This window comes from Crocuta crocuta, unplaced genomic scaffold (genome assembly GCF_008692635.1).
Source record: "Crocuta crocuta isolate KB4526 unplaced genomic scaffold, BGI_CrCroc_1.0 scaffold466, whole genome shotgun sequence".
NCBI classification, from domain to species: domain Eukaryota; kingdom Metazoa; phylum Chordata; class Mammalia; order Carnivora; family Hyaenidae; genus Crocuta; species Crocuta crocuta.
The window spans coordinates 2,996,128-3,011,825 of NW_027529672.1; the positions used below are offsets into that span (position 1 = coordinate 2,996,128).

Here is a 15,698-nt window from a genome sequence, read left to right on the forward strand (position 1 = left end):
GAAGGCCGTCCCGCGCCCGGACGGGCGTCCCCGGGCCTGGGAAAATCATCTTGGATTCGCGGGCGCGCGACGTCTGGGCATTACGCTTCTGGCGTATTGCTTTAGGTTTTCCGTTGACACAGGTTGGCTCCCGTGTCTTTTCCTATGGCATGGACCCAGAAGAGGGTGTACCGTGTCGTTTCCCAACCTCGTCTGGTCGTGAGAAGCTTCTGGGTCTGTCTGCTAGGAATACGGATTCCCCGGCGCCCTTCCACGCCTTTGGCACGAGACGCTCCTGGCCAAGGAGCCGGGAGAGCGCCTGGCGCCCGCGTGCAAAACACCAGTGAAGTCAATGGAGGGCCTTCCTTGCCTTGAGTCCTAGTTCTTGGCGGCCTCACCCCTTCCGCCAGAGAGCCTCACAGAGCCCTGATGTCCCTTTTGGTGACCTGGCTTGTCGCCCTCTCAGAGCCGGTAGGGATCACCCGGTAGTGAGCTACACTCGCTGAAGGAGCTGGGTGTGTCCTGTCCTGTGTTCTGTCCTGTGACTCCCCACCGATTCCTGACAGTGTCCCTGTTCTCAGAGGTGGTTAGCCCTTGTTAGAGGAAGCTCCCTTTTACCCTCTTTTGCTAAGGGAAAAGACGCTAAAGGGGGGTTCGCAATGTTCTCAAAAACCAGGTCAGTCATCTCAAGAAAGTACAGGCCCTTTTTAAAAAAAAAGAAACGGAGAGCGAGACGAAGTGGCCAAAGTGCCCCCTTCTCTGGGCCAGGTTATCTGAACATTCTATCTGAAAACAAGGCCCGGGTAGAAGCCCCAGTTTAAATCCGGCTCCAGTTACTACCTACCCCTCTGCAGAACCTCTCTCTGTTCGTTCTTTCCCTCAAAAAGCAATTAGCAACGCTACGTTAGGGACTTGGGAAACCAAACTAATGAGAAATGCCTTTTTGCCTTCAAACACTTTTCCGACTGGTAGGAAAAAAGGGATAAATCGGGACTATTGAACAGCGAGATTGGTTACTTAACCCATTTTAATAATCACTCGGTCATTTGTTAACTACTCCGTTATTAACAAGTAGAAACCCACTTCACGTGATCCCTGCATTGTGCTAAAGTTCTGAATATATGGCGGAGGAAACTGTCCCGTATAAAGGTTAAGTGGCTTCCCCATGGTCACAGGGCAAGAAGTAGGTCAGAGCCCACACCAGATATGTCTGCAAACATAGCCAGTGTCTTTAACTCTGACTTAGAAGCTTTGGGCTCAGCATCTGTTAAGTGAAAGTAAAGTACAAATCTCCCAGGTGGTAGCGAGCACTAAATAAGCTAATACAGGGAGTGCCTCCCTAACCCACGGGATTCCTGGTGTTTGTCAAGATGTCAAATCCCCGCCGTATTTGCACTGGACATCGTGATTTGGAAGGTCTGGGAAGTTTTTGCAAGTACTCAAGTGGTTCTGAGTTCCCAGAACTTTCAGAAACGCTGTGTAAGAGAATTAACAACTGATTCCTTTGAAGTCAGTAGGACAGCCTAGTTTTAGGATGAATCTAGCTGCTGGCCTCTCGAATCTTTCTGACTGGGAAAATTTTTATTAACAATGGACCTCATGTGTGCTCTGCACTGGGCTAGGGGCTTTTTTCTCTTCTAATGATTCATTTATTTTTGTTCTTTTATATTCAGCTGTTACTCTTGACTGTAGAAAACGTGTGTGTGTGCGTGTGTGTGTGTGTGTGTTTTAAACCTGGAAGTTGCAAAGCTCTTTCCAAAGGGCTAAATGTATCCCGAGACTGTCTTTGATTTGTTTTCGACTGAATGAAAGAAAACAGCCAATGCAAGGGAAAAGAACAGGAAGGAAAATCCTAGCCACAGCCCTGGTTTCTTAACCATTCAATTTCCCATGTCGGTGAAGCAAGGAGTCTGGACTGACATTCCGTCCATAAAGACTCCATGCCCATCCACAGCAGCCAGCTAGGCAGACAGAATCTTATGTCCAGCAGACGGTCGGCCGTTGGATGGGAACTCTGCCTCCTCATCCACAGGAAATGGAAGCCGACGTGGCATCCAGCACTGGATGGTGAGGTCATGGTATGGGGTCAGAGGCCAGGATCTGCTCATTAAAATTTCAGATAGATGGCTGTTGTCCTTTCCTTTCCAGAAGAACTGACCTTTGCAATACCGCTTCCTGTGTGCTATTTTTGTTTAACAGCCTGGGCATTCATGAACAGGGTACTGCTTCCTCACCCAAGCTCACATTTAGTTCAGTCCACTCTGAGCACCAGCCGATGAGAAATGGAGGCGGGNGGTCGCCACTCTGACTTCCGCGGATGGTCAGCTTCCTCGCAGCTCAGCCTAGTGAAGGAGCTTCAGACGCAGGCTTACAAAACAGCTTTTATCTATCCGAGCACAGCTCCCAAGGCTTGCTGCAAAAGTAAACACACACCATCACCCCACGATTAAGATTCTTGGAAATCTTTTTTTTTTTTTTTAATAGTTTATTGTCAAATTAGTTTCCACATAACACTCAGTGCTCATCCCCAAAAGTGTCCTCCTCCATGCCCATCCCCCCCTCCCCCCACATCCATCAGTCCTCAGTTTTTGTCAGCATTCAAGAGTCTCTCATGGTTTGCTTCCCTCCCTTTCCCCCACCATTTCCGCCCTTCTTCTCCCCCTCCATCTCTTGGGGGGCTTGAAACTCATGACCCTCTCAGTCTGTGATAACGTGGAGTCTGTTTTCTTTCCATAGGCCTTGCTTCGAGAGCCCGTGCCCCACCTCAAGAGGCTATTCCAGTTCTCACTCAAGAGCACCGAACAAAGAATGCTTTGGGTGGGGGGGGGTGGGGGGGGNTCATTTGGGCCAGCTCCTTCTACACCCATCGATATTCATCTGTGGCGCCCAATCGACCTTCCACTACTTCCTTGTATGCCTACTGTGATGGGGAGCTCATTACTCATTACTCAAGAGAGCCCATGTTTAAGCACCTCAAATGGCTGACAATATCCAGGAAGAACAGAGAGCCACCCAATGGCCAGAATGCCAGGTGCTGAGACACCCCCTCACCTCCCACCGCTGTCCTTTTCCACCATCACTGGGCCAGGCTGAATAAAAAGACAGGATTCAAAAAAAGGCAAAAGGGAATCTCAAAAACAACACAAACTTGCCAGAACAACCAAATATTTGAAGGTCCTCCTTCATTCGAGAAATAAAGCTTAATCTGCTTCCCTTTTCGTGTGGGCTGGGCTTGGAGGTTCGTTCTAATGAATAAAATATGGCCCAAGCGACCATGCGTGAGCTCTGAGACTAAATCATGAAAGGCAGGAGTGACTCCGGTCACTCACTCTGAAGCATACCAGCTGTCACCAGGACATTCCAGCAGTCCAATGGGGAAGACCTGAGGCAGGAAACGGAGGCCTCCCGCCATCAGCCACGTGCGTGAGCCGTCACGGAAGCCATCTCCCAGCCCAAAGTTTCCAATGATGGTCGGCCCAGGGCAGTTTCTGAGAGGCCCCATGGCCAACCCGTCCAGTGAGGCTGTTTCCAATTTCCTAAGCCACAGACACTGCATGAGATAATGAATGTTTATTATTTTGAGCCACTTATTTGAGGGGTGATTTGCTAAGCAGCGATAGCTAGTCCACATTTAACAAAGCAAACATTCCATTTCTACTAGAAAGGTTGTGAGGATTTTACTACCAAGGGCACCTCCCTCATTTGGCCTTTGAGTACAAGTTCTAGACAGATGGCCATCTACGTATGCAGCTACGTAGCAGCATAATTGTCCACAGTACCCTCCATATACTGTCACAGGCCACCCGGTTTGCGAACAAATTGTCCTGTTACCCTATCTGCAGATTAACAGGTCTTTTATGTGGTGTGTGGGGGTGGGGGGTGGAGAGCACACAAGCTTGGGTCTACACCTTGACTCCGTTCCTTCTACGAAGAACGGTTGAACGTGTGACTGAAGTCACAGTGATGGACGGGATGCCTACCAGGACTGCCACAACCAGCAAAGCCAACCGACCGTCCAGGGGCATGGAGTCTCACGAGCTCCTCTGAGTATTTTCACCGCATGGCTAGCCCGTCCCGCGGAGATCTGATCTAAACAGCCGCCTCCGGAAGTTGTGATACAGTTTTTACCAGTCACCTAAGAACCTGCAGGCGTTTGCTGTCGACTGTGTCTGGAACACCATCAACGAGAAAAGGAGATTCAAAGGTCACGCTGGCTCTTGGATGGAGGGGCCAACCGGGAGAGCAAAGATGCTCCCACCGGTCAAGGCCGGCCATGCCCTTGGCAGGTTTCTGCTCTGGAAAGACGCATGGCTTCCTGGAAGCCAGGCGAGCTGGGATTGCTGGGGCCTCTGGGGACACACCAGGCCCTCCGCATCCAGTCTGGCTTAGTCCCCAGGAGGCTTCCGTCCAGGGAGGGCCCAGCCCTATTTTACAACAACCCCAGGGAAGGCCATTCCAAGATGTGCATATGTTTATGAAACTCCTTCTTTACCTAATCTCTCTTGTGGCAAATTAGGCCATTTGCCTCTTATGCTGTGCTCTTGAACTTGGAAAATTACTGGACACCGCCCCCTCCGCCATGTATTGGAATACAGTACCCATTTCGTCTTTACTGTTTTAGTCAAATCAACCCCAATTTCTTTAACTCGCCCCCTGGGTCCTATTCTTGCTCTCTTTAATCATGTTTTTTGCTCTGCTTTGGATCCTTTCCAGTTTCCTGATTTCTCTTAAACTGTGGAGGCAAAATGTGGCCGTGGTGCTTCAAGACTGTTCTGCGTGAGGCCACGGGCCACAGAGGCTGGTTTATTGTGTCGGCTTTATTGGTGGCGGGGTCTCTCTAACTCCTCTTCAGAGCCGGACTATTTTCTACTTTGGAACATAGTGAGGAACAATTCGAACAATTCCGGGTGGGACGGGGGAGTCCGGCTCTCCATCACATCCACTGCGCGGCCCTGATCGTGGCACGTGCAGCCCTCCTTTTCACTGTATCTCTTTCAGCCCGCTTGCTGGGTCTCAGTTTTCCATGATTCTTTGATGGACACTTCTGTGCGGGCCACCTTTCTCCCATTAACCACTCCTCTGGGACTCATGCAGAAAAGCCAACTCAGATTTCTAGGGGCCTGGGGTCCTTTGTTCTTCCTCCTGCACTAAGCTCTTGTCTAGGATCTGATGGAGCTTTACTTTTGTAGCCGTTACCAAGCAGCACTGGACATCTGTCATTACCACCATGTCCTGGCCCAGGAGCGGCCAGCCCCGCTGCCCCAAGCCCACCAACCTAGTAGGTATCAGTGGGAAAGTGCGCCCCGGCCTTCCTCGGAATAAACACTCCCAGGGTTCCTTTTCCTCAGTGGGAATATTGCCCAGGAGTCTTAGGCAATATTCCCAACAGGGTATTCAGCTGTCTTTGTCCTCGGCTGAGCTGAAGAATAAACAGAAGTTAAGCACAGACACCCAGAGCTCCTTTCGTGTCCTGTGCTGGAGGTGAGGGACACAGCCAGCCCCCCATTTTCCTGCTCTCCCTGTGTGCTATAGAGAGAGGCGCTGAGCCTACCTAAAATAATCGTAATGGACAGCCTCTGTGTCTGTCTGCTCTGCCCCCTCCCCAGGCCCCAGGATCTCATCAACCCCAGAGAATCCTATTCATCACCCTTCTTTAGAAGGAGGAGAGGGAGGCCCTGAGGAGTGACTTGGTCAGATTTAAAAGCAGTGCAGCAGCCGGGTGTGCCTGACTCCAAGGGTCCTCCATCTCACTTCCTCTCTGCTGGTCCCTTCCTTTCTTTCTCCGTCGACCACACCCTACCAGTTACCCAGAAAGTCCTGTCCACTGGGCCTCAGGAATGGCTCCCGAATCTGCTGCACCCCCACCCCCCACCCCCACTGCTACAGCCCCAGGGCCAGGTAACCATGGTGCCTCCCTGATGACAGTCACAGGCCCCCGGAGTTTGACTTGCTCTCATTCCAGCTTCTGCTGTTGCAAAAGCACTTTTAAAATGAAAATTGGACAAAGCTTCACTGAATCCTCATGGCCTTTAGTAATTCATCGAACCTCCTTCTTGGGATACTCAAGGCCACTTGGGATTTGAGAACCGCTAGAGTTTCCCAACTCCTCTCCCTCCTCCCCCCTCCCCCTTTCCCCCGTCCCTGCCCCATCCTTTAGCCACATGGGACCACTGGACATTTGCAAAGTGTTTAACACTTCATGGCCGTCTATGCTTCTCTTAATGTCTAAGTGCCCTTCTCTTCCTTTCTGATCGAGCCTTCAAAGCCCAGAGTGGCGCCATTTCCTCTGCATTGGTTTTTCTACTACTCCAGGCAAAATGGAGCCTTGTTCTTTTTGCTTGCACAGTTCTGCGTATCCACTGCTGGCATCAGGCTTTCCACTTTGTACTATAATTATTGTTATGCAAGCCTGCCTGCCTTACTGGACGGGGAGCCCCCTGGAGGTTGAGCACTTTGACCTGTTACTATTACATCTGATGTGCCCATGCCTAGCCCAAAGCCTGGGGGAAAAAAAAAAAAAAAGAAAAGAAGGCGCAGCAATTTCTGGTTCAGTGGATAAATGAACCAATGCGTGACTGCATTCCCACTTGGGTCTTTAAGATTTTTCGTCTCCATACAGCCTTCCAGTCCAGGCTCAAGGATAGTGATTCCATGTAAGCATATTTATTGCTGAGGTCCAAGATGATAAGTAGGCAATATTTCACTTCTTTCCCAAGCCATTCCCCCAATAACCTCTGTAATTAGCCCAGTTAAGGCCCATTACCATTGCAAATCAAGTTAGGACTGATTTCCACAGTGCTAGCAATCTGTATCAGGAGGTGTTTTGTTTTCTCAAATCTTCCATTTTTTAACTAAGTCTGTTACTTCTGGGACTCCTTTTAAATGTAAGGAAAACAAAATCAGACTCTTTTAAAACTCCAAACAACCTCAAACTGTTTTGTTCTGGTAATCAGACAATGGATAGAGATTGTGGTTATGTGGACATATTGCCAACAATGGAAAAAATAAATAAGAGCATGAGTCAGAATAATTTGAAACCAGAAATGTGTGTTGGTAATAACTCAGAAAGTCACATGGAAGAGCCTTGGTCACAAAATCAAAGTTGATGTTTTTTTTTTTCTTAAATTATAATCTATTAGTGAGCCCCTTCTACCTGGTAGAGTGCCAAGAAACCTTACGACATCGAGTATGGAGAAATCAAAATCCTGCACCATCAGGAAAACGCTGTCTGTCTTGGAGGCAGGGTGCGGACAGTCTCATGGGCCATATGGAAAAATGACCCACAGTGATGAGGAAGCAATGTATCATTGAAGAGGAGACCATTAAAGTAAGGGAAAAGCCATCGGTACAGCCTAATCCTTTTAGGCACATTTCCAGCAGCACGGGGGGAGCACTCTGGGTGATGTGGAGCCAGATCCCATGACCAACTGCATTGCACTGGAATACCGGGAGCATGACCAACAGTGCAGTTTTGCTATTCAAAACCAGCCGCTTAGCCACCGATCCACAGAGGCAAGAAAGCACCCCACTTATCCATCCTCCGCAAGAACACTGTCCCTGGTCCTGTGTTGAGCATCCCAGTGACACCAGGCTTAAATCGGCCAGCTCAGTCCCCAGGACCAGGCACCACAATCTCCACCCTAGAGGTGACTGCCCCGGAGAAAGAAAATGCAGACAGTCAGCAATGGTACAACGGAGTGTTAGTGTCACCCTCCCGCCCCCTAAAGAGCAGTCCTTCAAGGCCTTAAGAGAACAGGCGCCAAGGGTGTAAACATGCGCTCTCTCTAGAGCTGAACCCCACCCCCTTCTTCTGCTTAGTTTATGGCAATTGACCTATTTCACCGCTCTCTACTGACCTACTTTTGAGTCCTATTTTGGGAAGTGACACAGAAGTCTCGTGTACCCCGGCAGAAGAAGAAACGTACGCACGGGCGCACACGTGTACGCAGCCCAGAAATCCAGGCCGGAGAGGTTTTCCACACAGGAGCCTCTGTTTCCTGTCACAAAAACACTTGCCAGCACTTTACAAAGGGGCAACAGTGCTTTCAGAAGTGAAAATACATACGTGTTCACTTATTAGATGCTTATGTTCTGGTAAACACCTGCAGGGCAATGTCAGCGCGTGTTGGTGGAAAGCCTCCTCTCCCAAACAGAAGCCAGCAGCTGCTACATGAGTCATGGCAGATCTGGATGCGAACGCCCTCCCCAGATGCGCCCTGCTTAGTGTCACTTGAATCAGAGGCTGTATATCTGAGTCGTAACTGGCGGACTAAACCTACATATCTGTTTTACAAGGGAGAATTATAGTCTGGGTGGCAGATGACCAACATGTGGCTCCCAAGTGCCTATGACAACCATCTATGACAACAGCAATCACAACTGGTGGAGGGCTTCTTATGGTCCAAACACCTCACCTGTACTGTATATAAGCTTCTCTACTACCCTGCGAGGCGTGTTTTAGTTTCCCATTCTCGGGTGAAAGACTAAGGCCCAGTGACACTAAATAAGTTCTTCCAGACCTTCCAAAGGAGGACTCACACCCAGGTCTGCCCAATGCGAGTATCTGCATTTTCTTCCCCTAACCCAGATTGCCTCTTCTAAAAGCAGATTCCACCAAGATTTAGAGCTAAATCCTGTGACCATCCTGCAGCCAGTAAGCCATTTGGTTTCTGTCCCTTACCACCTATAAAATTGGGAGTGCTCTTGAACGCTGAGAACAAACTGAGGGCTGGTGGGGGGGAGGGAGGGGAAGGGGAATGATGGGCATGGAGGAGGGCACTTGTAGGGATGAGCACTGGGTGTTATATGGAAACCAACATGACAATAAACTATTTAAGAAAAATAGGGGCACCTGGGTGGCTCAGTCGATTGAGCATCCGACTTCGGCTCAGGTCATGATCTCACGGTTCGTGGGTTCGAGCCCCATGTCGGACTCTGTGCTGACAGCTCAGAGCCTGGAGCTGCTTCGAATTCTGTGTCTCCCTCTCTCTCTGACCCTCCCCTGCTCACACACACTCTCTCTCTCAGAAATAAATAAAACATTAAAAAAAAAGATAAATAAATAAATGGGAGCACTCTTGAACATCGATAGATTTTTTTTTAGGTCAGTTAAACATGGAAAGGTATTAAATGCAATCGGTATCCTGGGTCACATTTTGGAAGAGAAAAAGGACATTGGTGGAAAATACTAGTGAAATCGGAATAAAGCCTGGAGTTTAGTTAATAGTAATGTGCCAGTGTTGGTTTCCTGGTTTTGACAAATGCACCGTTATTTTAGGTGTTTATAATGCGAGAAACTGGGTAAAGAGTACGTGAGAACTCTCTGCACTATCTTTGCAGCTTTTCTGTAAGCCTGAAATGATTCCAAAATTTAAATGTTTACTTTTGTAAAAAGGGACATCTAAATAAATAAAAGGAAAAGAATGGAAAAAATAGTTCTCTTCCTGTGGTTTCTGACTGTCTAGAGTGGAACCAAGTATTTATTGCAGGCTGGACAGACATGTGGACTGATACTTTCAGCTCTTCAGTAGTACGTTCGCATTAACACACTTATTTAAGTAAATTCATTTAAAAGTGCTACCAAATGGATTGTGGTTCCTTTGTCCTTGTAGATTTTCTTAATAAATTCCCCAAGTGGAACTATTTAATATAAAGATTTTTGACATTACGAAGTGGTCTCAAAGACTAAGTGGAGCAAAATGTGCATAGCATGCTACCACTTATCCATAAAGATGTGATATGAAAATATGAGTATGTGTATAATGTTATGCTGTTATTATATTGTTTTGTAAACAAAAGGATAAACCATAAAATTGTTTAAAACTATTCCTTATAAGGGGAGGAAACGATCATGACAGAGAACGGGGAGTAGGTTAGACTTCTCTGAATATACTTGGTTTGTACATCTGATTTTGAAACCATGGAAATATTTATGCAGTTATAAAATGAATTAAAATATTTTTTAAAAAATCATTCTCAAAAGTTGAAAGCAAAGTGAAACAAACTTAGCTATATATTGATTCGTGGCATGACCACAAAGAGAAACTAGTCCATGTGACTTCAAACATTAATTTGACTGCACACCCTTTGTTAGACACACACTAAGAACAAAAGAACCTATGAAAGGAAAAACAAGTGGTTTTTACTGATCATATCATGGACTATAGGGTTAGGGGTGTTATTCTGAGATTTCAGATTGATGGGATCAAGTGAAATGCCCCCTAAATTCTAATTCAAAGTATTCCTAGAAACTCATTATACCTTTTATTTTAAAAAACACATCTTCCAGCTTGATGCACTGAAAAGTTCTGGAAACAATGATCATCCAATCACTAACGAACATGTCCAGTGCCTAGACTATGGTCTCCAAGGGCCATGTGCAGAAAATGCAACCAGGGCTCCTTGGGAAAATGGTGGACTCCAGATCTGAGGGAAGGAATATAGAAGGTGAACATGGAAAAATTTGTCCTATCAGAAGACGAAGCTACCAAAGACCACTGGAGTCAAGCCAAAAGGAGCCGGGAGCTAACCTGAGCAGGCCCCCATCAGTCAAAGATACAATAATTTGAGCATCGAAAATAATAACTTAGTGGGATGTCTGGGTGGCTCAGTCAGTTAAGCGACTGACTCTTGGTTTTGGCTTAGGTCATGATCTCACAGCCATGGGATCGAGCCCCACATCAGGCTCTGGGCTGGGTGTGGAGCCTACTAGAGATTCTCTCTCTCCCCCTCTATCTGCCCTTCTTCCTCACTTATACACGCGCATGCACAAGTGCTCTTGCTCTCTCTCAAAATAAATAGATAAAGTCAAAAAATAATAATAACTGGGGTGGCTGGGAGGTTTGGTTGAGTCGGTTAAGTGGCCAACTCTTGATTTTGGCCCAGGTTGAGGACCTTTGCTGACACCAATCGCCGGCTTGGGATTTTCTCTCCCCCTCTCTTTCTGCCTCTCTGTTTCTCTCTCGAATAAATGAATATTACAAATTTTAAAAATAAATAAAAATAACTTAGTAAACAGAACATAAAAAATGCATTTGTATTCATGAGTTCACTAGAATAGATATAAACAAACAAAACCCACCTCTTTCTTTGCTCAAGACGCTAGGGAATGAACTCACTGTTTTGAAAATGGGTTAATGAAGAGAAAGATCATCCTGACTGCCGTGTGAACTCTACCTTTGGGTGTTCGAATAGCTGAGGAAGGGAACTCTGTCTCTAGGGAAGCAGACAAGGGAATCAATGGAAAACACAATTGGAGTGTCACTAGCAACCCCCAGTGAAATAACAAATCTAGGAATGACCACGGCTGCCAGTGTTTCGAAATGACCAGACGCTGTGCCTCCTGATGAAAGGATACAGTACTCTGTCCAAATCCAGCCAAGTGGATTTTAAGAATATAGTGAGCAGAGGGCGCATGGTGGTTCAGTCAGTTAAGCGTCGGACTTCAGCTCCGGTCATGATCTGGCAGTCAGCGGCGGGCTCTGTACTGATGGCTCAGAGCCTGGAGCCTGCTTCAGATTCTGTGTCTTCCTCTCTCTGCCCTCCCTTCCTTGTGCACGCTCTCTCTCTCTTTCTCTCTCTCAAAAATAAATAAACATTAAAAAAATTTTTTAGGGACGCCTGGGTGGCTCAGTCGGTTAAGCATCCGGCTTTAGCTCAGGTCATAATCTCGTGGTTCATGGGTTCGAGCCCCGCGTCGGCCCCTGAGCTGACCACTAGCTCAGAGCCTGGAGCCTGCTTCAGATTCTCTGTCTTCCTCTCTCTGCCCTCGCTTCCTTGCGCGTGCTCTCTCTCTCTTTCTCTCTCTCAAAAATAAATAAACATTAAAAAATTTTTTAAAAATATATAATGAGAAGAGAAAACACTCAAAAACACCCTGGGGATGCAACTAGCTAAATCCAGACCCTGGGTAACCAGGCCAGTGCTATCCAGCATGGGTTCCCAGGCCTGCAATCAGCATCACTGGGGGGCCTGCTAGAAATGCAAATTCTCAGGCCCTACCCCAGAACTACTGAATCAGGAATCTCTCAGGCTGGGGCCCAGGGATCTGTATTTTAACAAGCTCTCCAGGAAATTCTTTTGCGTGCTCAAGGGTGAGAAACACTGATATGCCGGAGAAGCCATCTGGTTACTTCGATAAATGAACTGCAAAGTAAATAAATAAATAAATAATAAATAAATAAGGAAATTTATGGATTCATAAAGAATTTTTTTAAAAATCAGCAATATGCAGTAGATGAATTCTGTTTGGCTCCTGATTTGTAAACACCAACTTCATATTTGATATTAAGAAGTTTAATTTTTGAAGGTCCGATAGTGGTCTTGTGGTTACATTTCAAAGAGTCCTTTCTTTAAGCAAAAGCGTACTCATATGTTGTGCATGAAATGATGTCACTATTTGAGATTTGTGTCTAAATAATTATGGGGTGGTAGGTGGGGAAAGAGGCAGGGATATGCCAGAAGAAAGATTATCCATGTCTTTGTAATTATTGAGGCTGAGGGTTGGATGCATGGGAGCTCCTTACACTACTTTCTCTCTCTCTCTCTTTTTCAACATTTCTTTTATTTTTGTTTAATTTTTTAAATGTTTTATTTATTTCTGAGAGAGAGAAAGAGAGAGAGAGCGAGCAAGCGAGCAGGGCACAGTCAGAGAGAGAGGGATACACAGAATCTGAAGCAGTCTCCAGGCTCTGAGCTGTCAGCACAGAGCCCGACGCGGGGCTCAAACCCATGAACCATGAGATCATGACCTGAGCCGAAGTCGGACACTTAACCGACTGAGCTGCCCAGGCGTCCCTCTTTTTCAATATTTGAAACTTTCTATAATAATATGGTTTTTTAAAAAAGGACTAGCTCAGGAAAATAATATAGCAAATACAACAAAACATTACCAATTGTTACATGGATTGATGGATGTATCAGGGTGGTTATTACATTTTTCTCTCTACTTTTCTACATGCTTGAAAACGCTCATGGGGCACCTGAGCTGCCAACTTCGGCTCAGGTCATGATATCGCAGTTCATGCATTTGAGCCCCGTGTCGGGCTCTGTGCTGACAGCTCAGAGCCTGGAGCCTGCTTCAGATTCTGTGTTCCTCTCTCTGCCCTTCCCTGCTTGCATTCTGTGTCTCTGTCTCTCAAAAATAAATAAACGTTAAAAAAATTGTTTTCAGTGCTCATGAGTCAATAAAAAAACTTCATTGGAAAAAATGTGAAGTAGGTTCTCACGCTTAAAAAGTGAGCATCACTGTAGAAAATTCACATCACCGTGCTGTGTGGGAGACGAGTCCACTACTCAGTTATGGGTCCTTCCGACTCCTCTGCCTTCTGGAACCAGATCATCTGGGAACAAAATCTTTGCCCCAGCCTATCTGTTCATAATTCCTACAAACGTGGGGGTCCTTTACGTGTCCCGAGATCCTAAGTGATAACGTTCTGTTTTGTGTATTTGTTAGTTGATTTCTTTTACTTAAAAATGTTTATTGAGTTATACATAGCGTGTGAATATTAAGTACACAGTTCCATGGGTTCTCCTTGCGTACGTAACCCTGTACCGCTACCCGGGTCAAGAGAGAGACTATTTCCAGCGCCCACCACCACCTGCACCCCTTTCCAGTCAAGACCCTCCCCCCAAGTAAGGACTATGCTGACTTCCACCACTGTTGTCATAGATGAGCTCCTGGTGGGTGGGCTCTGTGTCTGGCTTCTCTCATTTGTCACTTGTGAGATTCACACATCTGCTGCACGGAGCAGTGGCAATTTGTCTTTTGTTGCCGCGTACTACTCCGTTGTATGGATACACCTCAAAGTATTTGATAGACATTTGAGTTGTTTCCAGTTTTTAAGTGTTGTGTGTAAACTGTAGATGACCGTTCTCGTGAATGTCTGTTCTGGGCATGTGCACACACGTACCTGGGGTGTAAACCCAGGAGTGGAATTACTGGGTCATGGGAATATCATGACCCTATATTTACCTTTAGCAAGTAACTGGCCAAGGGGCTCCAGGGTCGCACCAACCATTCCGCCCACCAGCTGCTTCCTCTTCACAGCGACACGATTGCCGTGGTGTTTTGCCATTCTGCAATCACCCTGGTTTGGAAGCCCCCTCAAAACTGTCCTGTGTTCTTCTGCAGAATTGGCACCCCTCCTCTGGCTTCTGGCTCTGTTGCAACTCTGAACACCTCTGTGGTCGCATCTGCTTCCTGAGTGCCACCTGTCACTAGAGTCAAGATCCCTCGAGTGCAGGGCAGTGTCTCCTTCCTCTTGGTAGCCCAAGAGGGTGTAGGCCTGGCACACAGTCCCTGCTCAGTGCTTGATTCAATGAGGAAATGAATCAATTCATCAACCAATCAATGAATATTCTTAAACACCTACAGCCTATTTACCTGGCAGGACTTGGTACACATTTTATATAAACAATGAACCTCTTTGGACCCCGTGAACCTGTTCCCATAGCTATAACACACAAGGGAAATCTGGCTTGAAATTCAGAGGAGTCTCAAGGATTGGAAAACGTTTTCCATCTCCAAGGCCTCATGCACACCAGGACTAGAGGCACAAAGAAACAGGAGTCACCGGCCAGAAAGGCGCTGCCTTGTTGGCCCCAAGCTTAGAGGGCGTGGACCCCCTGGCCACCATCCTGCCACAAACACAGAAAACAGCATCCACACACTCACGTTTTCAGTCCTTGCACCGACCAGCGATCTTCTCTCTGTGGAGGTTTAATGACATACAAACGCTATCCCTGTGCTGACCCTGTGTCTGAGTTCAGGAATTCTCAGAAGTGATCTCACGGTCCAGACGCTCACACCAGGGGTAGAATGATCACGGAGATGCTGTTTGGGTCATCTCCGACGGACCCGTGCACGTAAAGGTTGCCATCGGGCGGAGGGGGGTTGAGAATCCACTGCTGGGTGAAGATCACCGTGTAGATCACTGTGACCACCAGCAATGAAATGAAAAAGCCCCTCTCTTGGGCAACTATCCGGCTTTCGTTGAATTTCTGCAAAGTGATTACACTGGTGGACTGACACCTGCAACTTTGGTTGTGAGCGTTTCTATATGTAGAGGGTGCTGCAGAATGGAAGAAAAATAAACCACAGAGACTGAGAGCTCACAAAGGCAGAGCCGAGAGAAAGACAGCAGAGGTCAGAACAGATTCGATTCTCATGTTACCTGCATCCCCTCAAGTCATACCAGCCTGGAGGGGAGGGCGAGGCTGCATTTTATTGCATTTTGTCTGCGTTTTCTCTGCAGTTTCAATACCGGCTCTTGTACCCAGGAAGGCACAAGACTCACCCTTTACTTCCAGCTGGCCCCTAGGACTGTCGCATATGTGATCTGAGCAAATGCCCTTGGCCTCCACTGGCCGCCTCCCCTCCCTGGCACGCCTTGTTCCCACCTTCCTGCAGCTGCACACAAGGGAACACCGGAAGGGCCGGCTGCCCCGCGCTGTGACACGTGACCCGTCAGGCCACCTCGTTCGCCAGTGTCGCCCGGGGATTGCAGTGTCAGTTCAGGCTGAAAAAAATAAAAAGATCTTGCTGTGGGAGTCTCCCCTGGTCCCCCAAGGAAAGAAGGCCCTGTATGGGCGGCCCTCGTTTCTCCAGGATGCTGGGATGGTTTACTTCTGCCGGGCAGTCTCCTGGGCTTTGTGCTACAGGAGGAGAGAGTGGGCAGAGGGGAACAGGAGAAAGGCCACCAACAGAGGTGACAGGGACA

The 15,698-nt window shown here is 47.3% G+C and overlaps 1 protein-coding gene across 2 annotated transcripts in view; it reads right to left on the reverse strand.

Moving 5' to 3' along the window:
• The window catches only part of ADAM12 (ADAM metallopeptidase domain 12), a 347,908-nt gene extending 347,666 nt beyond the window's left edge, over window positions 1-242 (reverse strand). For both annotated transcript variants that reach the window (XM_077762961.1, XM_077762960.1), the window contains exon 1: window positions 188-242. The gene's annotated coding sequence lies outside the window, so the exon portion shown is untranslated. The remainder of the gene's footprint in view (window positions 1-187) is intronic.
• Between the last annotated feature and the right edge of the window lie 15,456 nt (window positions 243-15,698).